Source organism: Oryzias latipes, chromosome 20 (assembly GCF_053564925.1).
Source record: "Oryzias latipes strain Hd-rR chromosome 20, Olatipes_Hd-rR_3.1".
Lineage (NCBI taxonomy): Eukaryota > Metazoa > Chordata > Actinopteri > Beloniformes > Adrianichthyidae > Oryzias > Oryzias latipes.
The window spans coordinates 29,117,195-29,128,601 of NC_136256.1; the positions used below are offsets into that span (position 1 = coordinate 29,117,195).

At 42.9% G+C, this 11,407-nt stretch overlaps 1 protein-coding gene across 1 annotated transcript in view; it reads left to right on the forward strand.

The window, feature by feature from the left end:
* The first annotated feature begins 966 nt into the window (after positions 1–966).
* The window catches only part of LOC101154816 (cadherin-12), a 117,808-nt gene continuing 107,367 nt past the window's right edge, over positions 967–11,407 (forward strand). The window contains exon 1 of the mRNA XM_023950198.2: positions 967–1,267. The gene's annotated coding sequence lies outside the window, so the exon portion shown is untranslated. The remainder of the gene's footprint in view (positions 1,268–11,407) is intronic.

Genomic DNA, 11,407 nt, shown 5'->3' on the forward strand with positions numbered 1-11,407 from the left:
CCAACAAGCTCAGTCCTGATTGGTGAGAGTGGTTCCCATAGAAACGATGACTTAGATCGACCGGAACATGGTGGCTTCCGTGACATGAAAAAACGGAAATTGAACTGACTTCATTTGGTTGGGGCCAAAAAATAAACCCTTTTCTATGGACGACGTCACACTCGCTCAGTCCAGCTCTCGGATACAGTCAAGGTCTAGAACGGGATCTCTGGATCATAAAGGGTTAAAGAGGAGAGGATGGCGCCAATAACAAACGGAAAAGCAGAAAGGACACTTGAAGGAGCATCGTTTCCCACAGAAGCTCTTGCAAAGCAGAACTTTTAGAGCTGGATTTTTTCCAAAAGCATCATTTCCTTCTTTGGTGCAGACTTTCTTTATTTTCTTTTCATAAAGGTTTAATGAACAGGCATGGTGGTCTCAAAGTGTTTTACAAAAACATGACAAGAAACATGACAAGAAAATGTCAAAATGCTTCATTTTTAGGTGGTCAAAGGTCTTTCAGGTTAAAGGAGGCGGTTTGAACTGCAGTCAGCAGATATGTCTGAATGGTTTGGGACAATGTGGGTGAGTTTGGTGGATGATTGGTGACTCTGAGAGGCTGAACCTGATTTTTGGACGTTTTTGTTCCAGTTTTTCTCTGACTCCATTAGGTAAATGGGGCCAACATGAGGACTAACCCTGACTTAGATTCATTCTGGAAAGGTCAGCAGGCTCATCCGCTCAGGACAAAAGAAAAATCTCCAACTGACTCCCCAATTACTCTTCTCCCCTGCGACCAGAGCGCAAGGTGCGCGCGCGTTTGGGGAGGGGTGGGGGTGGGGTGTTGGTTGACTAATCTGCTTGATGATGAAGATCCTCGGTGCAGTGGGGGTCCTGATGAGGGAGGGGTTAAGAAGGGGAGGGGGTGTCGCTCTCGTGCCAGCGCAATCACTGCTCACGCTCTCTGATGCGCACATGACCCCCCCCCCCCCAGCCTCGGCGCCGTAAACGCACGGACGCACTCCACTTTGGTGCAGCTCCTGAGCACACTCCAGAGCTGCTGCCTCCGTAGCTCGCGCGCCGCATGCAAGCATCCTCTGCGTCCAGCGCGTGCTCAGAGAGCGGAGACATGGAGACATGAGTGAAAGGCAGCGGAGAGGAGCGCAGGGAGACAGGAGGAAATAAAAGGAGAGCAGGGAGAGCGTGCTCTTGCATGAAGGTGGAAGGACAGATTCAGTGAAGGCTTGGATTAAACTGGCTGCACCCCGCTCTGAAGTTCCCGCTAAAGGTAGGTGGATTTTCTCCCTACATCCTCTCAGCCCACATGAACCTGACATCCATCACCGGCTGTGAGGAGATGATGCAGATCCCAGAGTTTGTTTAGGATGGCTCCTTGGAGTTCTTGCTGTTCCTCTCCGAGTTGGACAACTCTTTCAATCAGCCAGTACTGTGATGAAGCGTGGATGAGTGTTGTGTCCTTGACAGTGCTGGGAATCTACAGTGAGACTCTCCTGCAGTTGTTTTGCTTTCTGGCATTTCAGGAATGAAGGAAAACCTTTATTAGGGGACACTGACCTCATTTGGAGAGCTTTCCACATTCAGCTGCTTCCTAAAGAGAAGCAAACTTTACCCTCATCACAATTTCTGTAAAACCATCGTCAAATTGTAAAAAGAAACAAAGTAATGATGAAATCACACCGTGCGTCATGCACATGCCTGCTCCGCATGGATGAAAGTGTAGTAAGTGTAACAGATGTTGTCACTTCTGCATCATTGTGCGATTAAAATGCAAAGAGGCAGAGTGCAGAAGGTCCGACGGCTCAATCGCAGGCATGACAGGATTCCTTTTGTTTGCACACAGCAATATTGTAACACACCGGGGTTTTGTGGTGTGGGGGGATTAGAGAACAATCTGCCAGGATTTCAAAGAGGTCTGACTAAATCTGGTTTGCTGAGCGACATGGGATCACGCCGACAACCTTTACCCCCGCGACACCGGAGCTGATGCTGCTTCGGATGAAAAATGCCGAAAAGAAGAAATCAGGCGAGACTGAGCCGCATCTGCTGTCCACACATTTCTTTAGTCTTCATTCAGCAGACCCTCTGCAAGATGTAATTACATTAGATAGACAATTCTTGTGCGAACAAGTGGCAGCCGTATGAACAGGGGTAAACTTAATCCACTTTTTGGACTGACAAAGAGTCGTTGAAACTAAGTCAAGAATAATGGAGAATCCCTTCCTATTCCCAGCATGAAGAGTGTTTGAGTCAGACTGAAAAGTCAGACGGTGAATTCCTGAGGTTTAGTCAATCCCATCCCTCAGTCAGTGATTAGATAAAAAAATAAGCCTTTACCTTCCCCTGCTTTGAGCGTATCTAATGGGACTCACTTTAGTGTCAAAGGCGCAGAGTCCTCTTATCTGGATTCAGCTGAAAACACCTGCTTTGGAATAATCAAATTATGCTCCAGGATGTCCACTTCCAGAGGAAAAAGAGGAGCTGGACTCTTGGAGCACACAGAGGCCACTGTGCAGAAAATGAGCATTCAGGGCAGGCAGCCACCGACCACCCAGGTATTTTAAGCACATTCAAGAAGCCAAACGGACCAGCGTTTCATACACTTGTAGATATTCAGTAGCTGCAGTGAAACTAGCTGACTTAGCTGCAGATCAGGGGGGGTCATATGTGTTATCCTTTGATAGAAGGATGAAGAGCATGATGCTTTGCTCATGATGGATGGATGTAAAAAAATAACTGAATGAGTGTTACATTACTGAGATTCATCCACACAGATTCAAGAAGTCCTGATTGCTGTTGAAGACTAAAGTGATCTGCAGTGAGAGATTCAAAAGGTTGGAATAAGGATTTGTGTGTCATTTGTGTTTTTTTGACCTCTACATTGGACCTGAAGAATCCTGAAATAGCTGAAGTAAAACACATTATCCGTCATGAGATGACAGTTAAATATCAGCCGCAGCAGGAATTCATACATGCTCCAGAGAGCCAAAAGTCAAACAGCTCTTTATTCCTTTTCGCTGCACTTTTCCTTGTAATTTTAATGGCAGGACTAAGTGCTCTGTGGTAAATTACAGTGTACGTCCACTAAGCTGTCACCACATCTTAGGATCCGCAGCTCTCTTTGATTATAGAAAGCTGTTATTTATAGAGCATGCAGCTTTTACCATAAGCAAAACTACAGTGATCAGTCTCACAGATATGCCACTGCACTTTTAAGCAAGTGTCCATCAAGGGCCTTGGAGCTTAAATGAAATCAATACTTGAGATTATTTGAAGTCTCTAGACTCCTTACCTTGGGCTCTTCCATCTCCACCCCCCTCTCAGTGGTCTCATTTTGACATCATTCCCCTCTAAATGAGCTGCGTGTGTGCATGTGAATCGTGCGCTGCTGTGGCATCGCAACATGTAATAAACTGTCAGAAACGTCCACATTTTCAAGCATCTGGATGCTAATCAGGCAGTGATTTGGTTGTTTTGTCGACAGCCTCCCAGACAATCTCAAATGAAGCCATTGTGCTTGAACAAATGTGCTTTCTGTCAGGCGGCAATTTCTCCTGCAGCGACTTACACTCAGCCAAGACCCCTGTAGACCTCCAAGACCAGACTCTTCCCAGCTCCCAGACAATCATCAGCAACAGTCCTAAACATCTCAAATTAAAGTCTTGCAGTGATGGATGACTCTCAATCTCCTGGAGATATTGCACACGCTTCTTGTCTGAATGATGGGCGACTCCTCTCCACTCCACTTAGCAATTATTTATATAGATTTGTCTCAGTTCGTCTGTCAGTTTTTCAGATGTGGCATTTCTTCCTCTGTGTGGTAGAAATACCCCGCAGAGGGAAAATCGCACTCTTTCTGCAGCCCACTGAATCCCAGGCTTTCTTTGGAAAACAAACGAATATAACTTCCCCCGTGGTAGATGCATGTTCTCTGAAGCAGCAGTAGAAATAGAAGCAGGAAGGATGGGGTTACCTGATGATACCATTTTATATCCAGCATACGGCGTTTTCTGCCTGATGAAAAGACAAAGCAGTGAGCTCAGAGAGGAGCTTTCGCTAAGATTAAAGGTGAGGCAGGTCCTCTGAGACTCCACTGTGCAGGGTTGGACTGATTATTACTCATATCTGAGTACTGCTGTGCCTTATCGTAGAATGTCCACAGAAAAAGGAAAGCAGTTGGATATGATTAAGCTGCTTTCTTGTATGTTTTCCACGGCTGGACTTCAGCCCACTCCAGTTAACAGCTGCCTTCTATAAAGTGAGGTTAGGTCACTTCCTCTCCTGTTGTTTACTTAAAGTGTATCTTGTAAATAAGACAACAGAAAGCACCTCGAAGTATGAGGTCTTGGTTTATCGCAGAAAAAGTAGATTACTTCCTTTCCGTTGGCTCACAAGAAAACAGTTTAAGTATCTCTGCATTTTGGTTGTAAATGAGAGCAGGAAAGAGCAGCAGGATATGGGGCAGAACCAGCACTGATGCCCTTCATCCATCGGAGAGGAGGGAAGTCTGATTTTAGCCGTTCCCCCAAGATCTAAAGCTCACCTGTGGTCCAAACTCTGGGCGTCTGCCAAAAGATCCCAGCTTCCTCTGAAGAGGGGCCAAGTCATCTTTAAAGATGGCGGGTAGAGCCCGCTGCCTCAAAGCTTGAGAAGGATTTTGTTTCCAAACGGAGAAGGATTTCAGACAGACCCTATTTTCTGACAGAGGGGGCTATAACTCAGTGGGTTGAGCCACTGCCTGCCAATGGATTGTCAGGGTTCAACCCACAAGCTTCCACGCCCTTGGGAAAGAGACCTGTACATTGTTTTAGGGGCCTATAAATGTCACAGGTTGTAAAGGCCGGCCCAGGGATGCTTTGGTTTACAGGGGGAGGAGCAGAGACAGTTGCTGGGGGGCGGATGGCCTCAAACTTGTAACCTTTTTACCGTGAAAAGGCAGTAAATGGATGGTGGGATTAATTAGTTTAAATCTTATTTTATAAAGAAATAAATAAGCAGTGAAACTCTTGACTGTAGATGAGAATAAAGTTCTTGGGCCCAAAGAAGCCCAGGAGGCCGTGACTGAAGCCCAAATGAATGATGGGGAATGCTTCTTAGAAAATGCTGTTTTTTTCTACCTCAAACCATGTTTCCTTTGTTGGAAATCAGTGTTTGCAGAACACAGAGTTACAAATATCCTCTGCCTGACAGTTTCAGAAAGACTGGAATTTATTTGTGTAATTAGCATCCTTTGCATCCGTGATGAAACGCTCCTGATCAGACACACACTCAATCACCGGCTCCCACCTGAACAACAAACAGTCATCACTGGCTGGACTTTACTCAATAACTTTAGAGAGAAACTCTCTGGCACCCAATGGCAACGTGAAAAAGATTTCCTGTCACAAAGGTGAATGACTATTAGTTTACCGACCCTAGAGGTAAAGGGAGATTGTAATGATTTCTAGAGAGGGTGCTGGGGGGCTTTCATTACAGAGGCTGAGCATGGCTGGAAGAGAGTGAAGGCTAAAACAAATATGGAATACTCTTTTTCGGACATTCTGATGAAATCTCACAGAAAACTCCTTCACCATTAGTTTGTGTTTTTCAATATAGCTTCTGGGTCGATATATTTTTCATTTGAACTGCAAAACTTCAATCAGTTTGTATGGGGGCAGCCCCACACTTAACCTTTCAGTAATGACAGACTGACCACTGAGTCAGAGGGCTATGTGTGGGCATTAAATCTGCAGCAAATGATTTCATGATCAATTAATGTCCCTTCTATTTGTTCTAATGACTACTTAGTGTCAAAAAAACTGTGTTTACTGTGTCACTTTGGCATTTTCTGAAAGAAATGCAACATGTCAACACTCAGAAATTACATTTTATTTGAAGCAAGTTGATTGTTTACTTCTTCTGACTTGTGGGGGATTATTTAAATGAGCTGATTAAAGAGGAAGTGGGATTTGTGATCCAACAACTTCCATGAGGTTTTCAATAAAGCACCATATGGTGACATCTTATTGCTGCTCAACAAACTCTGCTAGGTTTGTTAATGTTTTATTGTTACAGTCAACAGAGTCCACATGTCAGAACAAACTGTTATCCGAGTTGTGGTGCTGCTTGACTAGAAAAGTATTATATATACAAATACACCTCTTGAATTTGTAAAGATGCTCTAAAAATATTAGGGGGGGAAACGATTCATTTTAACAGCAATTCGATTCATTTCATAATTTGTGGTTAACGATCCGATTCATAGTCAATATTGGTTCATTTTAAACGATCCATTTCAATCCGATTCCCTGACCTGAGGCTGACCCAGGACATCTTTTGCCCAAAATTCAACCATTTTGACTCAGGGATAAATACCTGGGACAGATCAGTGCACACTCTTAAAACACCAGAGCTATTTCCACAATCCAATTCTTAGGTTGTTCATGTTGGGATGTAGGTTTGGGTTACTTTTTGGAGCAATACTAATTTGTTAAGTTCTAGTGGTTTCGTTTTTAACCCGATTCATTTATTTATTTCCTGAGTTAAAATAAACCCAGAGAGGTTAGTGCATTTTAAAGAGGTATTTTTTTTTTTAAATGTACACCCCTTCACGTTGTTCCCTTTGTTTAAATTTGTGTCAAGAATCATCTTCAGTCCTTAAATGACATAATTTGCCAGAATTGTAGACACCAGCCTCCTGTGAAGTACCCTTCACTTAGCATAACATTTCCCATTTTGCTGAACACACTCAAGCAGGCTGCCCTGCCTGGCATACAGAGTCTTATTAATGAAGTGCAGCATAAATGTCTTGGTCTGTTTCTCATCTATGCTTCAGTCCCATCATGCATCCTATGAAAGATTTGACTGTTATCAGTTTTGTAATGAAGATCTATGATGGCGAAGAACAATCTAAAGAAAGGTGTGACTGCAGATTGTAAAGTATAATTTCTGTTAGCAGAACGACATGCATGGATGTTCAGTTTAAAATCTGGAAGTTGCTCCTGTGGTTTGCCATTTTCTTATTATGTGGCAGATTATGAGGCTTCTGTTCAGCTTAGAGGAATAAAAAAATCAGCAGGAACCCGATATTAGAGCGAACTCTATTGAACATGAAATATTCATTCGCACATTCATGCTATCATATGCTCTGACTATAACTCGGCAACCTGCTGTTGCCATAAAAGTTTTACTTCGCGACCAAAAAAAAGTAAACACTTGAGCTGTTGAAACTTCTTTTGCAAAACAAAGATGCTAATTAAATTAGCACAGTTATTTGGAGCGTTTGTTAATAAGATAAAAGGTTCATCAATAAATCAGAGGCTTAGGAATAAATATTTGCTTATTGTAGTGCATCATAGTGTTTAGAAATCATAATGGAGGCTAAAATGTTTGTAGAAACAGTAGCACATTTTTCAAAAAAAGTTTTATGGAACAAAAAAGAGTTTAAGGACACAGAAACGCTCTTCCGTTCATCCATTCCTGCTTATCTTCAGACAAATGCTTCTGTGGAAAATGTCATTGAGGAGATACGGCCACACCGTTGTCTGTTTCATAGTTCTCTATTCAGAACATCAAATTACCCATTCACCTCCACCTCACCTAAATCACAACACTCTTAAGGACATCTTCTTGTGTACAGGGGTTTTGACTTAACAGCTTAACCATTTCAGAGCCGCCGTGCGTTTATGGTTACATAAACCATGAACCTGCAGCGCGATAAAGCGTTGCACTTTTTCCAATAAATAGAATAAGAAATCATCCTGACACGCGCTAGATCTTGGCCTAGGTGAGTCTTCTCATGAACGAGACTTGCTCAAGGTCGGCACGATTCCACTTTCTTCGGCATGCACTTCGCGTGATAAATAGGACATTGTGCTGAAGAGGGTGGGGGTGGAGGGGGGCGGCCAGGGGGATAAGAGAGATGAAGATTCATCGGGTTAATGTATTGTGTTTACCTATAAATGGAGGCCACAAAGAGTTGTGTGCTTCTTACATTTGACTGTGTTTAAGGACCGACTGTTGAATGCTTTTGATTTCAAAGTATAAAGAGCAGAACAGTAGCAGGCGCTACCCTCCCCTGCCCTCACCTTTTGACCCGCCCTCGCCCACCTTATTCTCCCCTTCTGGTCCTACCACCACGGTCAGAGCTGCATGTAAAAAAATTCAGGATAAAAACACTTTTCAAAATGGGGCTTTTCTTTTAGTTTTGTCTCCATAGCAACAGTTTTATTTTTTTGGTCGTCTGGGGGCGACAAACAGATCGATGTAATTTTTGGTAGAATCTGCAATAGTAAATTTGTGGATTTCCTTGGCAACGCAGGTTTTTTTCATGAACCACACCCACATTTCTAATATGTTCATATCATAGGTCAAATCATTTAGTTCAGCTTGAATTACATTTTCATAATATCTTTTTTTAAAAACATAAGCAAGCAGCAGGAAAAAACACTCTTGGGATCTTGCCAATTTTACGCCGTTCAAAATCTTCAACCTCTAACTAAAATCTTCATTCCCAAGTAGCTTCCCAATGATGCTTGAGGAGTCAGGAGGTGATGGATTGACATCCCTTGGAAGAGTTTACATTTATAGAAGGTACTAAAGGTACTCCAGGACATTTTTGAAGAAAAATAAAACTCAAAATAGTCAGAGGATTCAAACAGCGGCTGGGTAGCTCGGTTGGTAAGGTGGGAAGCTACCATGCAGGAAACCAGGGTTCGATTCCCGGAGGGGAATGAGCAATGGTACTGGGGGCAATTACCATATCAATGGCGAGCAGTTAACATCACCCAGTGAGGGTCCTTAGGCAAGACCCTTAACGCTACTGCCTCCCGAGCGTGGTTTCGGCTGCAGCTCACCGCTCCCCAAGGGGATGGGTCAAATGCGGAGAAAGAATTTCCCTTCGTGGGATAAAATACAGTGTATAAAAAAAAAAAAAAAAAAAAAAAAAAAAAAAAAAGCTGAACATAGGATGTGAACTCTCCCATGGATCTTGGATTTGTTTCTAGATTAGAATACAACATCAAAGGTGATGTCCAGGTGACACACTGAGAACTGGTGGAGCCAACAGGAGGAGAGGCTTTTAAAGAGCCCTCTACGGCCGCACACATTGCTTTAAAGCAGCTGCAGATCGGGGCAGGAGAGCTGCGGGTGGTGTAAAGCCACCAGGACACAAGTCAAGCCTGGATTCATGAAAGTCACTCGCCTGGGTGACGATGTCTGATGATGAAAGACAAGAAACTCCCAGCAGCCCCGGGATCCATAACAAATGATGTCTCCTTGTGCATCAAGGTGATGCAGAGCAGGAACAAGGCCCCTCTTTGGAGGGCAGACTGATGCTGCACATACAACCAGAGACAGAGGAGGATCCTAATGTTAAGGCCACATTTTTAGAATTAAAAGCTCGAGATGCGGCAGATGGAACTGTGGCCGCAACATCAAGAACTCCTCTCCAGCCTTGAACTGGTTGCTTGTACTGATGCCAGGGGCCAACGGGGAACGCCATGAATTCATACCAAATCAATAGATCACATGTTTTAATTAGCATGGGTTAAAGTTGTTGTCAGGAATATCATGGAGGTTCATAGACATCTGATGTCCAGGAATAAGGCATTTGTGAGGGATTTACAGGTTTCCATGTCCGCTGTGGTTTGAAACATCATTATCTTCTGCATATTAAATTAATCAGTGCAATTATTCACATTTTTTTCACTGCCAAAATCAAACAGTTTATGTAATTGACTTAAAATGTAAGGCTGCAGCTCTTTCATATACTCAAAATCTGTGATTTATTTGACAGTAATTCACAGCCTTAATGTTTTCTGCTTTGACTTTAATTAGATCTGAAACTTTAATATACATCAAGACCTCTTTAATCCCCAGCTGTGTATGGAAATGAAAATATAATCAGCAAACATTTTGCATAAGATAAACAACTTCTGCAAATGTGTTCTGCTTTCCTGAGTGTTAGCTCTCCAAGTGTGTGAAGTGACCCAAATAAACACCTACATCTTATTGTGAGCACTTCTGCAAGCGGCTTCTGTTTCACATGTCTTCATCTCTGCTGAAATAAAAAATGAAATTGAAAAAACAAAAACAAAAAAATCAAACCAACATGAAGGCAAAGGCCTGCAGTGACTGAACCTTCGGATTGGCCTGCAGGTTGGGGTCCGTTGACTTCATAGTGCAGAAGATGAACAACAACAATGCACTGCTGTGAACACGACAACAATAGTCCTGCAGTTAAACTCTAGAAATTAGGGACGCACAATTCCAGGTTTAAAACTGAACTGTATGTTGCACCAGTCAATTGAATTGTTGGGAAGTATGTATCGCTCCGTACTGCAAATATTTAGGTTTACGATTAAAGTGTCAGGGTCGGGGTTACTCGGTGTCTATGGACACGCCCACAACTCAGAGGTGAATTTCTAATGAACTCCAGCAGAGACTACGAAACTAGAAAAAGACAAGCTTTGACGATACACCAACAGATGAGCGGATCAGGGCTGTATCCCTTGTTCTGTCCTAGGCACTTTACCGTTGGGAGTGGGGTCATCTAGACCCACTAGACAGTGCTCTGAACCTTTTTTCTTCAATGATTTGTGATCTTCACTGGTGTCCATGGATTACATGAAATCTTTCCACCTTTATCCACCTTTGTCATGGTAGGGAGAACACCTCAATGGAAGGGGGGGGGGGGTCATAGGATAGCACAAAGGATAAATGTTAACTTAGTGACGTTTTGGGCTAAAAGTTTTCCCTCTTTACCTTTTTATGAGCATCACACTTTACCAGTGGATATTTTATGAAATGATGATGAGGGTTTACCTGAATGCAGATAAAGTTCTCTTGGGAGAATGAAAGACGATGGATGAACATGTTCTCCTAAATCTGCCACACGTACATGCAACAGCTTCAACAAGCCTATGACAGAAGCAGGATAGCATGTTTGACTTCCCCCCACCCCCCACCCAGCCTTATCTCTTATTCTTCAGAAATATGATTAAAATGTTGTGCAGATGTTTTCAGTGAGTGGTGATTATGATGCCACCTCCATGGCATTGGAATAAAAAGGATAAAACAGACAAACAGCTACATGAGGCTCATTCAGGAAATGCATGGATGATCTGTTATCGTATCATGTGAACATGAATGACATAATTAACAGTTGCTCTGGGGAAATCATGATTTGATGCTTGAGGCGGCTGGAAAAGGCTGCATCGCAGAGTCTTCATATTAGACAGATGATGCTTCTCAGTAGCTGCTCATCAAACCTTAATCACTTTTTTCTCTGTGTTAAAGAAATCTGTGTGAGGAGACATTTCTACTGTTACATATCAGGCAGTCACGGATGTCTGGGATTTATTTCCTTTTTGTTTAACAAATCATTTGGAAACCCCAGCATGAATAGTCTTTGATGCATGAAGGATTCCTG